This window comes from Sus scrofa, chromosome 7 (assembly GCF_000003025.6).
Source record: "Sus scrofa isolate TJ Tabasco breed Duroc chromosome 7, Sscrofa11.1, whole genome shotgun sequence".
Classification (NCBI taxonomy): Eukaryota; Metazoa; Chordata; class Mammalia; order Artiodactyla; family Suidae; genus Sus; species Sus scrofa.
This window is the reverse complement of record NC_010449.5, coordinates 52,209,063-52,226,354: the sequence shown is the minus strand read 5'-3', so window position 1 is coordinate 52,226,354 and position 17,292 is coordinate 52,209,063. Positions and strand designations below refer to the sequence as shown.

General features: G+C 40.3%; 1 protein-coding gene and 1 pseudogene across 2 annotated transcripts in view; one reads left to right on the top strand and one right to left on the bottom strand.

Annotated features, from left to right (window-relative positions):
• AP3B2 (adaptor related protein complex 3 beta 2 subunit) overlaps window positions 1–17,292 on the bottom strand; it is a 91,506-nt gene that overhangs the window by 67,800 nt on the left and 6,414 nt on the right. The window lies entirely within an intron of this gene.
• LOC100158061 lies at window positions 8,643–9,974 on the top strand (annotated as a pseudogene).

Genomic DNA, 17,292 nt, shown 5'->3' with positions numbered 1-17,292 from the left:
CGTGGTGCTTTGTTCCAAACTGCAGTTACGTTATTGGAAACTGATCCTTTCTGGTCTTCATTTGGAAGTTATTAGGTGGGACTAGATGTGTATTTAGGGGATAATTATTTCCCGCTAATGAAACAAGACTTTTAAAATATTCTCCCCAAAGCCCAATGAATTATGTTTTCTGTCTTGCTGGTGGGAACAGGAACCATTTTTGGCCCTCCATGAGCACTGGCATTATTCTAATTCTTTCAGGGCGTTCTTTTCCTGGCATCAGGTAGTTTCCTGATCAAACATGGGCTATCAGCACTCTACTGAATACTCAAGGCGAACTCCCTGCAGATCTCCACATTTCCCTGTGCAGCTCTTTCCTCTGTGGTATACTGTCCTGCAGACTCTACCAGTATTGTCTCCATGGATTCCCAGTTCCATCTCTTCAACTCAGTGAGTCCACTGGCTTCTGACTGGGTACTCCCTTTCTGCTGTGGATTGGAAACTTTCTCAAGGCAGTGAGCTGGGCAATTTTAGGGCTCATCTAGTATTTTCAGTCTCTCAGAAATCACTATCCTTCCCGCATCTTGAAAATTGTTGTTTCATGTATTTTGTCCATTTTATTGTCATTATTACTTAGGTGGGAGGGTAAATACATTTCTTGTTACTTCATCTTAGCTGGAAACAAAGTCCACATTTATTGCAATTCTTCACTCAGCAGTGTGTACTATGTGCCAATATTTACCATAAAGATAAAAGTAGCTAGTTTCTGTTATAGGACATGAAATAGTGAAGAAAAAAGGTTCATTAAGGCAAGTATTTCAAATTCATGCCAAATGCTAGTAGAGCCTGATATAGAAGGATTAATTTATCCTGAGTAGATATCAAAGAGGAGCTATTGAATGAGGACCAGAAGAATTAGCAAGAGTCCTTAAAGGGAGGACCATGCTTAGAACTATGGCACATGGTGGCTAGGTAGAAGTATACTTTAGCTTGATCTAAAGTGATGCAATATTGGTGAGAGTGTCAGCATCCCTAACCCTTGAGTTGCTCAAGGATCAACTGTAATATTAAATGAATAAATAAGGTACGAAACTGTTCACACATAGAATGAACAAACTGGCCTTAAAGTAGTTGGTTAATTCAATGAGCTGTGAGTAGGAAATTTTTAACTCCTTTTATAATACCCCAATACTAATTTAGTAGCAAAAGAGCATTTTTTTTACACAAAAAGTAAACTCTAGAAAACAATGGAGCATCATAGGAAGATAAGAAAAACTTGTATTATGTTGATTATAATGAAGACAAGACTTATAGAGCTTCACTAGAAAAAAATGAGTCATTTAGAACTCAACTTCTAAATAGATACAAGTTCCAACTTCCTCATCCAGCAAGTGAATTCCTACACAGTAAATACCATATAGAGAGAAAGCTGCAGAACACACAGTCTAGGTCCTGTATTTTATAGTCAAAATGACTCGAAGTCTTGTGCATAAGCTTCATTCCATAATCTTTCCACCCACATTCAGCTGGATCAAGTTTTCACTGCTTAGGAAAACAGTGACCAGTTCACTACAGCTGTTATCCAATGACAGAGAAACAGTGTAGAGGGTAAAGACAGACACAGGAGAAGTATCAACATCAGTCACTATGTATTCTTTACTTGCCTGCATTCCTAACCTATCTCTTATGGTCTATCATCATTACTTTCTCTTTTATTTCTCACGACTTTCGGGCCTCATGCTAAACGATAATAACAAAAGCGTACATCTTAATCAGCTTTGGCGGCTGTAACAAAATACCACAGACTGGGTAGGTTAAATAACCTATGTTTGTTCCTTGCAGTTAGAGGTCGGTAGTCTGAGATCAGGGTGCCAGTACGGTGGAGGCCTGCTGAGGGCTCTCTTCCTGGCTTTTACATGACTGTCTTGCTGTTTCCTAACATTAGGGGGTGGGGGGAGAATTCGCTGGTATCTCTTTTTATAAGGGCACTAATCCCATCATGACCCAGTTATATTCCAATGGTCCCACCTCCAAATAACACCACATTGGTGGTGGGAAAGGCAAAATTCAGTCTATAGCATTGTACATAGTCAGGATAATTCCTTCTTATAATAGTCACAATGACAGTAATAATAAATATAACTTAAGGGCTTGTTATATACCAGCATTGTGCCATATGCTTATATGGACAGTTTCACCTGGTCCTTATTACATAGATGAGGGAACAGAATCTAGCTCACTAACCACGGTTACAGATGGTAAGTTATTGTAGAGCTAAGATTTGAGCTCAGGCAGTCTGACTATAAGTCAACAACTCCTAATTCCCTCCCTACTCTGCCTCAACCGGAGGAAAATAATTTTGAAATCTGATGAACAGAGTTCAGGAATTTATTGTTTTAGTCCTCACATTTTTGTACACTGGTAGAGAAGGGCTTAAAATATCAAAGTGATTCTTTTGATAACTACTCATAACAAAAATAAACCAAACAAGAGTTCCTGTCATGGCTCAGTGGTTAATGAATCCAACTAGGAACCATGAGGTTGCAGGTTCAATCCCTGGCCTCATTCAGTGGGTTAAGGATCCAGCGTTGACGTGAGCTGTGGTGTAGGTAGCAGATGCAGCTCGGATCCTGAGCTGCTGTGGCTCTGGCGTAGGCTGGCGGCTACAGCTCCAATTCGACCCCTAGGTGGGAACCTCCATACGCTATGGGTGCGGCCCTAAAAAGACATAAATAAATAAATAAATAAACAAACCAACAACCAACCAGACAGGTTTTTTAAAATGATGATACTAGAAAGAGCTAAAAGCAAAGAAAAACTTTGGAGCGTGTCCAAACACCAATGTGAAAGGGGTAACTCCTTGAGTACTATTAAGATGAGGCATGCCTTGAAGAAAGAACCCGAAATGATAACCTATCAAATTGGCTAATGAGGAAAAAAAATAAGTGATGATCTATCATTCCTTGGCTTCGGTAAGGGTTGATGAAACTAGTACTGTCAAATACTGCTCGTAAATACATACCTGTATTCTTTCTGGAGAGGAAATTTTAAAATATGGATTTAAAGCTTCAGGTAATGAACAAATAATTTCAATATGGGTACTTAGCTTAAGGAAGTGAAGATGTACACATAATTCCATATACATGGATAGTCATTATTTCAAAAATAGATTTATATATATATTGGTTATTAAAAACATGCTGTTAAAAAGTTCAAAAGACACAGAGACATCTAAAGAAATGAAAACAAATAACTTTGGATATTACCTCTCAGACTTAACCCTTGTTATGACTGGGCTCCCCTCTCCCCTCAGGCATGTGTATGTATATATAATTTATATTTCTATAACTCAATGCTTTGTAACCTGCTTTTTTCCCATACTTACTATGGAGTTATTATGCCAAAAATACATAGTTACATCATTCTTAACAAATGCCAAGTACTTCTTGCATAAACAGACCACAGTTTAACTAATTAACCCTTGATGGACTTTTAGTGTTTTTAATGATGAGGATTGGAAAGATGTGATGTAGAACTGTTATTCTGGGAGACTGAAAACACTGATTTATCATCTCATTATCTTAAGACCTTGTTAAAATAATACTTAAGAAATAAAAAGAGACATAAAGATATAAACAAGAGAATTGGAAAAGAACCATCAGTGGATCAGAGATTTCAAGAAAATTCTGGAAGATGGAAATTTGATGGAGGAATGATAAATGACAAGAAAAAGTAGAAGAAACACTGGAGAATAAGAGATACAGCCAAAGAAGAAGCCAATTCACCCTACAGAACACTAGGAGGATGCTGAACCAGGAAATATCAGGGACCCTGAGTGCAGGAGAGCTAGAATCCACACATGAAATAGTTGGCTCTCCCTCCTACCAGCATTCAGCCTGCCCCATAGCCAAGTATCAACCCCCTGGGTGAGGGTGTGGTAGGAAGAATGGAGAACACCCAGAACTTCCCACATGCATATACACATAAAATACTGAAACATTATTCACTAAATAAATTTGATAGCTCCATAGAAAAGACCCTGCATTCTTCCATTAGAATAAAATGTCACCATTTCTGTCCCATCATCTTGGCCAAATGACAAGTCTCACCTTCGTACAGAGAGCTCATAGCCACCTCATTCTTAAATATGCACAGTCAAGACACCCCAGACAGTTGAAAAAGCTCCTGGTATGAAATAAAGAGACTGAAAAGAATGGACCCTGAAGGAAACAGTTAATTCAGGGCACAGAAGAGAACATGCATGCATGTGCGCATGCAGGTACATACATGGAGTGAGAAAAACGCAGCCTTAAAACAATAACAGGATGCTACTAAAGAGTAACTAACAAAGAACAAAAGCTCCAGAAAGTTAAAACTGTGCTTAAATTAAATCAACAGCATGGGAGAAGATATTTGCAATGATATATCTGACAAAGAGTTAATATCCAAAATATACAAGAACTCATACAACTCTACACCAAAAACAAAAACAAAAAAAACAAACAAACAAAAAACAGCAAACCAAGCCAATTAAAAATGGGCAGAGGACCTAAATGGACATTTTCCCAAAGAAGACATACAACTGGCCAACAGACATGAAAAGATGCTCAACAGCACTAATCATCAGGCAAATGTAAACCAAGACCACAATGAGATATCACCTCACGCCTGCTAGAATGGCTGTTATCAAAAAGACAAGGGACAAGTGTTGGCAAGGAAGTGGAGAAAAGGGAACTCTTGTGCACTGTTGGTGGCAATGTAAACTGGTGCAGCCACTGTGGAAAACAATATGGGGATTCCTAAAAAAAACAAAAACAAAAACATGTAACAACCATATGAGGTAGCAATTCCACCCCTAGGTATTGATTTGAAGAAAATGAAAACGCTAATTAGAAAAGATACATGCACCCCCATGTTCACCGCAGCCTTATTACTATCCAGGTGAGGAAAGGGCACTTGCAGAGAATTGTACATCCCTTACTCTAACATCACTGGAACACAGGACATGGCGTTTAAGTGCTTTCCAATGTACTGGCAGTACCTGCTGTCAAAGTGGGTCTCCTTTCTTTTGTCTCCCTCACACCCTTAGGTTTACACAGGTGTCTTGAATTCGTTTAAAAACCATCTCACACCCGACCAGGCTTTGCCCTTCACAGGAGAAACCTATTAGCACCTTCTCTTCCCGACCAGGTGTAGCTCTTGCGCTCAGATTCCGCTTAGCATTGAGAGAAATCAGTGTCCAAACACTGATTAAAATTGACAGATAACGAATGATGGGAGTTTCCACAAAGCTCACACAGATAAGAGATAACGCCCTGCTATTCTGTTTTGCTGTCTCTAAAGCAAGACTTTAAATCTCGATCTAAGGTTTCTTACATAACTCCAACATTCTGAGTTATAGAAGAGGAGGAAAGGAAGGTGCACCGGAGAAGCTCAAAATTTAACGCTGGATTAGAGACGGAGGCAGGGATGTGGAGAAAGAAAGCCCAGAGAGCAAGATAAGTTGCGCTGGTCCTAGAGGGATATTGGGGGAAGGCCCTAGGAGAACGCAGGCAGTCGGGCCGCGATCTGATTGGCTCTTGCGCTTCTGGCCCTGGAAATCCTGTCTTCCAATTGGCTCTCTTGGGAAGACTAACCTGAGCTAAAGTGGATGGAAACACTTAGCCTCCTATTCTCAAGCCTATACTGAGCCTACCCTCTCACTTCCTCATTTTGAGTAAAAGGAGGCATCTTTTTCCCCTCCACGGCAAGAGCCCTAACAGGGCCCCTGACCCCATCTGCTTCTGATGATTCACAACTAGAAGGGTGTGAAGAGGCAGGGGTGATCTCGGGCAGGGAATAAGGGAAAGCAAGGATAGTGGGTCTGGGCTTTTAGGAACCTACTGGCAATGAAAAAATTAATAGTCAAACCAAGGAAGAAGTGGAAATTTTTATTCCAGCCAACCTGAAGATTATAACCTGAAAGACCATCTTTCAGAAATCTCTGAGGACTGTTTCCGCTGCTAGGGGTCAAAGCACAGTTCTATAAGTCTTTGAGACAAAGGGTTATACATCAAATGGTGTATCATTTAGTTTACACAATCCAGATGTACACATACAAAGCAAGAAGTGGGTCATTGGTCATTGTGACCCCTTACAAGATTAAGAAGGAATGTTATCTCCTAAGGTGGTCTGGTTAGTATAGATGCATGATATATTCTAAAGGGAAGGGGAGGCTGCCCAAATGGACAAAAAAAATATATGTTTAAATTATTCTCATCTTGCCATAAAACAGGAATTTTTACTTCATCACTATAAAGTCTTTTCCCAGGACACCTGAAATATTTAAAGAATGAACATAATCATTACCAATGGAAAGTCAAATCCATGACTCCATGCAAATCACTTTGTGATTTCCTTAGAATCAAATTCTAGCTATATGCTAAGCTGTTTTTGCCAAAGTAAATTCTGATATAAGAAACATGATGTGAGTGGCTGGCTGTACATTTAGACCCTAGTGTTTAATTAGTAGATACAAATTTTTATTTTCATTTTTGGCCATCCCACTGGCATATGGCTCTCCCAGCGGAGCCACAGTTGCAGCCTAAGCTGCAGCTGTGGCAATGCCAAATACTTAACCCACTGTGCCTGGCCAAGTATTGAACCTGCATCCCAGTGCTCCTAAGATGCTGCCAATCCTGTTGTGCTACAGTGGGAGTGCCAGTAGATGTAATCTTAACAAAGTTATGCAGAAGAGAGATGGAGGTAGGAGACACACATCGAAGTTTAATAAACCATGAAGGATATATTTTAGAAAGAAATAGAGATGGCGTAAGTGGCAGTGGGGAGATGTACTATTAATTAAATGTCAACTATGGGACAATAAATGCAGGATAAACTCATGCAAAAATGAAATCTCCCTTTTGAAACATAATGAAATACTACATATAAAACTTTATCTTTTGGCATGTGGAGATTCCCAGGCCAGGGATGGAACCTGCGCCACATCAATGACCTGAACCACAGCAGTGACAATGCTGAATCCTTAATCTGCTGCACCACCAGGGAACTCCTAGATATCATACTTTAAAAAAACTAAACACATAGTTGAGCTTGAAATCAGGAGGCTTTAAATATATATAATACATATATTATTACATATTTATATATTAAATATAATGTATTTAACATATATTGATAATATAATTATTTTAAATAATATAGTATATATTATTAATAAAGAACTCAAATAAACAAAATAAGAAATGAAACGGAAGAGATGTAACAAATACTGCAGAAATACAAAAAACCACAAGGGAATACTATGAACAACTCTCTGCCAACAAATCTGACAACCTAGAAGAAATGGACAACTTTCTAGAAACACACAGCCCACCAAAACTCAATCAAGAAGTAATAGATCAACTGAGCAGACTGATCACTAGAAATGAAATTGAATATGTATTAAAAACATTCCCTGTGAACAAAAGTTCATGACCAGATGGCTTCATAGGCGAATTCTACCAAACATACAAAGAAGAACTTACACCCATTCTGCTTAAACTTTTCCAAAATGTTGAAGAAGGAACACTCCCAAAGACATTCTATGAAGCCACACTCACCCTAATAACAAGACAAAGATACTACCAAAAAAGAAAATTATAGGCCAATATCTTTGATGAATATAGATACAAAAATTGTCAACAAAATTTTAGCCAACTGAATGCAACATGTAAAAAAGATTATATACCATGACCAAGTGGGACTCATCCCAGGTTCACAAGGATGGTTCAACATATGCAAATCAATCAATGCCATACATCACATTAACAAAAGAAAAGTCAAAAATCACATGGTCATCCCAATAGATGCATAAAAAGCATTTGATAAAATCCATTCATGATAAAAACTCTTAGCAAAAGTGGGTATAGAGGGAACATACCTTAACATAATCAAAGCCATTTATGACAAACCCAGACCCCTTCTGCTAAAATCTGGAACAAGACAAGGATGTCCACTCTTACCAGTTTTATTCAACATAGTACTGGAAATCCTAGCTACTGCAATCAGAAAAACAAAAGAAATAAAAGGTTTCCAAATTAGAAGAGATGTCATTCTGTGAGATGATATGATACTATATATAGAAAACCCTAAGGACTCCACACAAAAACTATTCAAACTGACCAATGAATTCAGCAAAGTAGCAGGATACAAGATTAACATACAGAAATTGGTTGCATTTCTGTACACAAACAATGAAATATTAGAAAAGGAATATAAAAATATAATCCCTTTTAAAATTGCACCCAAGACAGCAGCTGCCGGAGCCTCAGAGTTCCTAATTTATCCTTGAGACTCCTCTACTCTCATCTGTCCTCATGGATGAACTCCAGGATGCTCAACTCACAGAAATCAAACCACTTCTTTTTTATTTTTTTGTCTTTTGTCTTTTTGAGGGCTGCACCCACGGTATATGGAGGTTCCCAGGCTAGGGGTCTAATCGGAGCTGTTGCTGCTGGCCTACGCCAGAGACACAGCAATGCCAGATCCAAGCCGCATCTGCAACCTATACCACAGCTCACGGCAATGCCAGATCCTTAACCCACTGAGCGAGGCCAGGGATTGAACCCATGACCTCATGGTTCCTAGTCGGATTCATTTCCACTGCGCCATGATGGGAACTCCTCAAACCACTTCTAAATGGTAAGAATGGTACACAAAACTTCCAGGACTTTGAATGTCAGGAACATGGTATAGAAACAACTCATGGTATGGTCCACATTACTATAAAAGGTCTACCAAAAGGAAACAGACCAGTTATTATGACACACCATGACAATGGCCTCAATCATAAAGCCTGTTTCAATGTGTTCTTTTAACTTTGAGGGTATGCAAGAAATCACCCAGCACTTTGCTGTCTGTCACGTCAATGCCCTATGCCAGCAGGAAGGTGTACCCTCTTTCCCAACTGGGTACCAGTACCCCACAATGGATGAACTGGCTGAAATGCTGCCTTCTGTTCTTGCCCACTCAAATCTGAAAAGCATCATTGGGGTTTAAGTTGGAAATGAAGCTTACATCCTCAGGAGATTTGCCCTCAATCATCCAGAGCTTGTGGAAAGTCTCATGCTCATTAACATTGACCCTTGTGCTAAAAGGCTGGATTAACTGCGCAGCTTCCACACTCTCAGGATTGACAAGCAATTTTGTGGACATTATTTTGGCTCATCACTTTGGGCAGGAAGAGTTGCAAGCCAACTTGGACCTGATTCAAACCTACAGACTGCATATTGCCCAAGATATCAGCCAAGAAAACCTACAGCTCTTCCTGAGTTCTTATAATGGATGCAAAGACCTGGAGATTGAAAGAGCCATCCTGGGACAAAATAACAAATCACAGGCATTAAAGTGTTCCACTTTATTGGTGGTCGGTGACAATTCACCTCAGCTGAGGCTGTGGTTAAATGTAATTCTTGCCTGAATCCTGTAAATACAACTTTGCTAAAGATGGCAGACTGTGGACTACCCCTAGTTCAGCCCAGGAAGCTCACCGAGGCCTTCAAATACTTTTTGCAGGGAATGGACTACATCCCATCTTCCAGCATGACTCGGCTCACCCGATCACGAACCCACTCAACCTCGAGCAGCATCGGCTCTGGAGAAAGTGCCTTTAGCTGATCGGTCACCAGCGATCAGTCAGATGGAACCCAAGAATCTTCTGAGTCCCCTGATGTTCTGGACAGACACAAGACCATGGCGGTGTCCTGCTAAGCAGATGCTCCTCCCTGGACCATGCAAGTCCAACCTCCTTCAAACGACCACTCCATAATATAACACTTCCTCCAGCCAACTGGCATCTATCTTTAACTCCTTCATGGCCACTGATACTCTCTCTCTCTTGTGTCCTGGATTTATCATCCTCTCTGCCTGCCCACTCCCCTTTTTGTATGTACCAAGAACCACTTCCATGCCATTACTCTAACATTCCACATCTTCCTCTGCTCAAACCTCCATATCTTCTCTTGCCAGCTTTTCCCTGTGCTTTCCCAACTACGTATCTAAGATTCTTTGATCCTGATATATGTGTGTGAGTGTGTCTGTTTGTGTATGCACAGTTCTGTGATTTTAGACATGCTTTCTTGTAGAGCTTCTGCAATAAAAAAAAGTCACACTCATTTTTTGCATTTCCAGTGACGTTTTTAGCGGAAATATGTAGATCAGATTTCTAGGTTGGGTAGGCCACTGCATTCTCTTTTCAATTCCAAATTATTCAACATGATTTGCAAAGTGACTTCAGGAGAAGGCAGCTCTGAGGGTTGTGGAAGATCGTAAGTGCTGTTTTGACTGTTGACTGATGGTGACAGACAGAAAGGAACCTGTTATATACAGAAGCAGGCTGGAGGTCCAGCCATCTTCTCCTGTCCACACAAATTCACATATGCTGTTCTACAAATAAAAGGGAGGGAGATGTTCTCCTAGAAGCCCATAAACGATGAGGTTCTGATGCACTGTGTTTTTCCCAAGGAGTGAGTGTGACTTAATTATTGGACTGTCTTAGCACAGAAATGTGGAAAAAGAAATTCCAGACCTCAGTTTTGTCAGAGCAAAATGGATGTGTCTGATACCACATACCACACGTCTGTAGGAAGCATCTCCCAGGGAAATACTCTCCAATCAATCACCCAAAAAGGGAGAGGTATGGCCTGAAAATTATGTATGATAAGAAAATGGCTAGAGGAGATGGGATTAAGATGGCAGAATAGAAGGACTGGAGCTCATCTTTTCTCATAAAAACAACAAAATTACAACCAAATGCCAAACATCCTTCAACTGAATGGACTGGAAACTTTCAAAAAGATATCCTACTCCAGAAGACAAAGAGGAGGCCACATCAAGAGGTAGGAGAGGTGATTACACAATATAAGCAACCCCATACCTCCCAGGTGGGAAGCCCACAGACTGGAAAGTTACTTTATCACAGAGACCCACCTACAAGAGTGAGAGTTCTGAGGCCCACATCAGGTCCCCAATCCTGAGGATCTGGCATTGGGAGAAAGAGCCCCCAGAGCATCTGGCATTGAAGGCCAGTGGGGCTTGTGTGCAGAAGCTCCACGGGACTGGGGGAAACTGCAACCCCATTCTTGAAAGGCACACACAGGCTGCCATGTGCACTGGGTCCCAGGGCAAAGCAGAGGCTCCATAGGAACCTGGGTCAGACCTGACTGCAGTTCTTGATGGATCTCCTCAGAAAACAGGGGGTGACTGTGGCTTGTTGTGGGGGAACGGCAAAGCTTTCGGGAATATTCATCAGCATGTGTTCCTCTAGGGGTGGCCATTTTGGGCAAATCTGGCCCCAACCCATCAGAGCTGAGAAGCCCCAGGCCAAACAATAATCCAGGTGGGATCACAGCCCCACCCATCAGTAAATAGGCTGCCTAAAGACCCCCAGAGGCACACAGCCACCTCTAATCTCACTCAGAGACAAAGCCCCACCCACCAGAGGGATAGGAATCAGCCCCACCTACCAGCGAGCAGGCACCAGTCCCTCCCATCAGGAAGCCTACAGCAAGCCCCCCTGTAGCAACTTCAGCCACAAGGGGGGCAGACATCCTAAGTAAGAGAGGCTACAACGCTATTGTCTGCAAAAAGGTCACCACATCAAAAACCTATAAGAATGAAAAGACAGAGAACTATAACTCAAATAAGGGAGCAAGAAAACACCCCAGAAAACGGCAAGTGATCTGGAGATTATCAGCCTCCAGGAAAAAGACTTTAGACTGAAGATGCTGAAGATGATGCAAGATATTAAAAATGGCTGGAGAGTGAGGAACAGACATTAACACAATATGATAGTAATAATACACTTATTATCTGCCTTGATTTCAGCAGACTTAATGGAAGATACATGAAATTCAGACATAACCCGTTTCTCAGAAAGTTAATCCTGTGAACTTCCTTTTGGAAGAGGAAAAGGGCCATCTGTAAGGGCAGCCTGTCCAGGTGAAATTGTGTTTAGTTGCTGCTATTTGAGGGGGTCACAACCACCCAGAGAGCGTCACCAGGAGGAGGGCGAAAGCAACTGCCACACAGCAAGGGCCCAGCTTTGAGGGCATCGAGATGTCAGCTCAGAGTTACACAGTCAGATCTTAAGAAGGGGCTTTTCAGACGGAGCATTCGTTTTCTGCTGAGACAGAGAATGCGTCTCTGCTGGAATATGACTTTTTACGATGACGAAATAAAGCTGTAGGGAGTTCCCACTGTGGTGCAGTGGTTAACAAATCCTACTAGGAACCATGAGGTTGCAGGTTTGATCCCTGGCCTTGCTCAGTGGGTTAAGGATCCAGCGTTGTCGTGAGCTGTGATGTAGGTCGCAGATGCAGCTCGGATCTGGCATTGCTATGGCTCTGGTGTAGGCCAGCAGCTATAGCTCCGATTAGACCTCTAGCCTGGGAACCTCCACATGCCACAGGTGCGGCCCTAGAAAAGACAAAAAGAAAAGAAGTAAAGCTGTATATGTCTCATTGTTAAAAAATAAATATTAAAAAATAATAAATAAAACATTAAAAAAAATAAAATTGCACCCCCAAAAATTAAATACCTAGAAATAATCCTGACTAAGGACATGAAAGACTTATATGCTGAGAACTATAAAACATTAATCAAAGAAATTAATGAGGATTCAAAGAAATGGAAAGATATCCCATGCGCCTGGATTGGAAGAATTAATATTGCAAAAATGGCCATGTTACCCAAAGCAATCTACAGATTCAATGTACTCACTATCAAATTACCCATGACATTTTTCACTGAATTAGAACAAACAATCCAAAAATTTATATGGAACCAATAAAGGCCCAGAACTGCCAATCCTGAGGGGGGGGGGGAAACTAAGTAGGAGGCATAACTCTCCCAGACTTCAGACAATATTACAAAGTTACAGTATGCAAGACACTGTGGTACTGGTACAAAAACAGACATACAGCCCAATGGAACAGAATAGAGAACCCAGAAATAAACCCAGACACCTATGGTCAATTAATCTTTGACCAAGGAGGCAAGAATGTAAAATGGGAAAAAGACAGTCTCTTCATCAGGTGGTGCTAGCAACACTGGACAGCTGCATGGAAATCAGTGAAACTATAACACACCCTCATACCATGCACAAAAATAAACTCAAAATGGCTTAACGACTTAAACGTATGACAAGACACCATCAAACTCCTAGAAGAGAACACAGGCAAAACATTCTCTGACATCAACCACATAAATGTTTTCTTAGGCCATTTTCTCAAGGCAACAAAAATAAAAACAAAAATAAGCCTCCTAATCAAACTGACAAGCTTTTGGACAGCAAAGGAAACCATAAAAAAAAAAAAAAGACAATATACAGAATGGGAGAAAATAGTTTCAAATGATGCAACTGACAAGGGCTTAATCTCTAAAATATATAAAAAAACTTATACAACTCAACAGCAAAAAAACCAACAACCCAATTGAAAAATGGACAGAAGACCTGAACAGCCATTTCTCCAAAGAAGATATACAGATGGCCAACAGGCACATGAAAAAATGTTTGGAGTTCCCATTGTGGCTCAGAGGAAACAAATCTGACTAGCATTCATGAGGATGCAAGTTTGATCCCTGGCCTTTCTCAGTGGGTTAAGGGTTCAGCGTTGCCAGAAGCTGTGGTGTAGGTTGCAGACTCAGCTCAGATTCTGTGTTGCTGTGGCTGTGGCGTAGGCCAATGGCTACAGCTCTAATTTGACTCCTAGCCTGGGAACTTCCATATGCCACAGGTGCAGCCCTAAAAAGCCAAAAAAAAAAAAAAAAAAGTTAAACATCAGTAATTATTACAGAAATGCAAATCAAAACTACAATGAGATACCACTTCACACCAGTCAGAATGGCCATCATTAACAAGCCAACAAATAACAAATGCTGGAAAAGGTGTGGAAAAAGGGAACCCTCCTACACTCTTGGTGGGAATGCAAATTGGTATAACTACTATGGAAAACAGTATGGAGAAACCTCAGAAAACTAAATATAGAACTATCATATGACCCAGAAATTCCACTCCTGGGCGTGTATCCAAACAAAACCTTTACTGAAAGAGATGCATTCATCCCTATGTTCATAGGAGCACTGTTCACAATAGCCAAGACCTGGAAACAACCTAAATGTCCACTGACAGATGAGTGAATTAAGAAGATGTGGTGTATATATATATATATGTACACATATATATAATATATATATTATACATAATAATATATATACATACACATACACAATGGAATATGACTCAATCATAAAAAAGAACAAAGTAATGCCATTTGCAGCAACATGGATAGAACTAGAGACTCTCGTACTAAGAGAAATAGATCACAAAGAGAAAGACAAATATCATATGATATCATTTATACCTGGAATCTAATATACAGCACAAATGCACCTATCTACAGAAAAAAAAAAAAAACAAACCCATGGACATGGAGAACAGACTTGTGGTTGCCAAGGGGGAGGAGGAGGGAGTGGTATGGACTTGGAGTTTGGTGTTAGTAGATGCAAATTACTGCATTTGGAGTGGATAAGCAATGAGATCCTATTGCACAGCACAGGGAACTATATCTAGTTACTTGTGATGGAACATGATAGAGGATAATGTGAGAAAGAATATATATATATATATATATATATATATATATAAACCTGGGTCACTTTGCTGTACAGCAGAAGTTGATAGAACATTGTAAATCAACTATAATAAAAATTTTTTAAAATATATTTATATATAAATTTTATGTATTATATATTATATATCAAATATACTTGATCCATATGATAATTATTCATATATCTATCCTTAATAAGTTATATATTAAATATAGTATATATTAAATATATTAATATAATCAATATATTATATATTAAATATATACTTATATATTATCTATATTTAATACGTATATTAAACAGGTTCTCTCCTCTCTCTCTATACACACATACACACATATGTATCTACCAATCTACATATAGAGATATTCAGATGCCCTAAACAATGAGGCAGCAACAATGAGAACTGAAGCCTTGTGATCCACAAAGTAACTGAACCAAATATGTGCCTTAGATACTGGGGTTTTTTTTTTTTTTTTTTTTTTTTTGCTGGGCCGCTCCTGCGGCACATGGAGGTTCCCAGGCTAGGGGTCGAATGGGAGCCGCAGCCACTGGCCTACGCCAGAGCCACAGCAACGTGGGATCCGATCCGTGTCTGCAACCTACACCACAGCTCACGGCAACGCTGGATCGTTAACCCACTGAGCAAGGGCAGGGACCGAACCGGCAACCTCATGGTTCCTCGTCGGATTCGTTAACCACTGCGCCACGACGGGAACTCCAGATACTGGGTTTTAACACCTGAAGCACAGGCTTGTGCTAGTGGGAAAGCTGCAACTGAGGCAGGAGCCAGGAAAGGACAGCCCCTCCCATGAACTAAAACAATAAAAGCTCCAGAAAAGGACTGGCAGATTTAGCAAATAAAAATATAGGACACCTGGTTAGATTTGAATTCCAGATAAACAACAAATATTCAAGACATACATACTAAACAATTACTCCTTGTTGATGAGAAATTCAAATTTAACTGAGTATTCTGTATGATATCTGGTAAACCTACCCCAGAATGAAGTGAGAGGACAAGTCATGAATGTGTTTTAGAGGATGATGGCTCTGCGCAGGGACAGTAGCAAGTACAAAGACTGTGAGGCAGGAACACGGTTGGCATATACGAGGAATAAGAAAGCTGGAATGGCTGAAGTGGTGAGAGTAAGCAGGACAGTGGTAGCAGATGGGTTGGAGAGGCACTCTGAAGTAGAGATCTCATAGGCCTTGCAGACCATGGTAGGGATTTATGATTTTATTTTAAAGTGTGGTGAAAAGTCATTGGGCAGTTCGGCACAGGAGCATGACTGGTGATTAATAGGATTACGCTAATTGCTGTGTGATGCAGAGAGAAAAGGATAGAAGCAGAGTCCAGTTAGGACGCTCAGGCAGCAATCCAGGCAAAGATGCTGGTGGCTGGGACGAGGTTAGTAATTATATTAGGGGAAAAAAGTGGTCAGATTCAGTATATATTTTAAAAGTAGAAGTCATTTGCTGATAGAGACTGCGTTTGATATAGATTGCGTTTACAAAAGAGGCATCAAGGATGAGCCCAAGGTTTCTGATCCTAATGACTGGATGAATGCTAGTATCATAATAAGATGAGGAATACTATGGGAAGAGCAGGTTTGAGGGTGGCAGAAGTCAAAAGTTTAATTTTAGACTTGTTAAGTTTGAAATATGTATTAAACAGCAAACTAGAAATGTTAGGTTAAGGTCTGGATATATGAGTATACAGTTCAGAGGAACTGTCAAGACTAAAGAATTAATTTGAAGGAGTTCCCATTGTGGCTCGGGGGTTATGAACCTAACTAGTATCCATGAAGATGTGGGTTCAAGCCCTGGCCTTGCTCAGTGGGTTAAGGATCTGGCACTGCCATGAGCTATGGTGTAGGTAAAAAAAGAATTAATTTGAGGTGCGTCAAAATTAAGATGATTAAAGTCATTACACTGGAGGAAACCAACAATAACATCAATGTAAATAGGACTGGGGTATCTAACCTTGAGGGTTGGGAGGAAAAGGAGAAGAATTAAGCAAACAAAAAGGAGAGCTAGCAAGATAGGAGAAAAAAAGAGGAGTGTGGTATCCCTGGAACAACCAAAGAGCAGATCAAGAAGTGGAGAGCAATGAAAGCCCAGAAGTGGAGTAGTGGCTGCAGTTGTTACAAGCTATCCATAGACTAATGGGAATCATTCAGCAGAAAGGGGAAAACTGACCATTCAGAAAAGAGAGGATGAATGGCAGGATCACAGTCCTTGAGTGGTTGGGAGGAGAGGGAGTCTAGGTCACGGATGGAGGGACTGGGAGTAAATAAGAGCCTAGACTGATCTATACTAACAGGAGGGAAGATTAAATGGGACAGTCAGGAGGGTGGGTAGGTGGGGGCAAGGGGAGGACTGATGGCTTCTATTTTATCAATAAGAAATCAAGGACATAAGAGTTCTGATGAGAGAGGTGGAAAGTGTAAAATGTTCTCCTGGAAAATTAAAGAGTTAATTGACAGAAAAAAATATCATGGTATCTTTAGGAGAAATCACATATGTATAGTAGTGAATCCTCATGTTCAAGGTCTTGATGCATGTTTCCATCATTCAAGCCTTCCTTTTTGTTTTTCAGAACTTTCAACAAGTTTTCTCCATATAATTCTGTCCCTTCAAATTCAGAAACAGTATCTG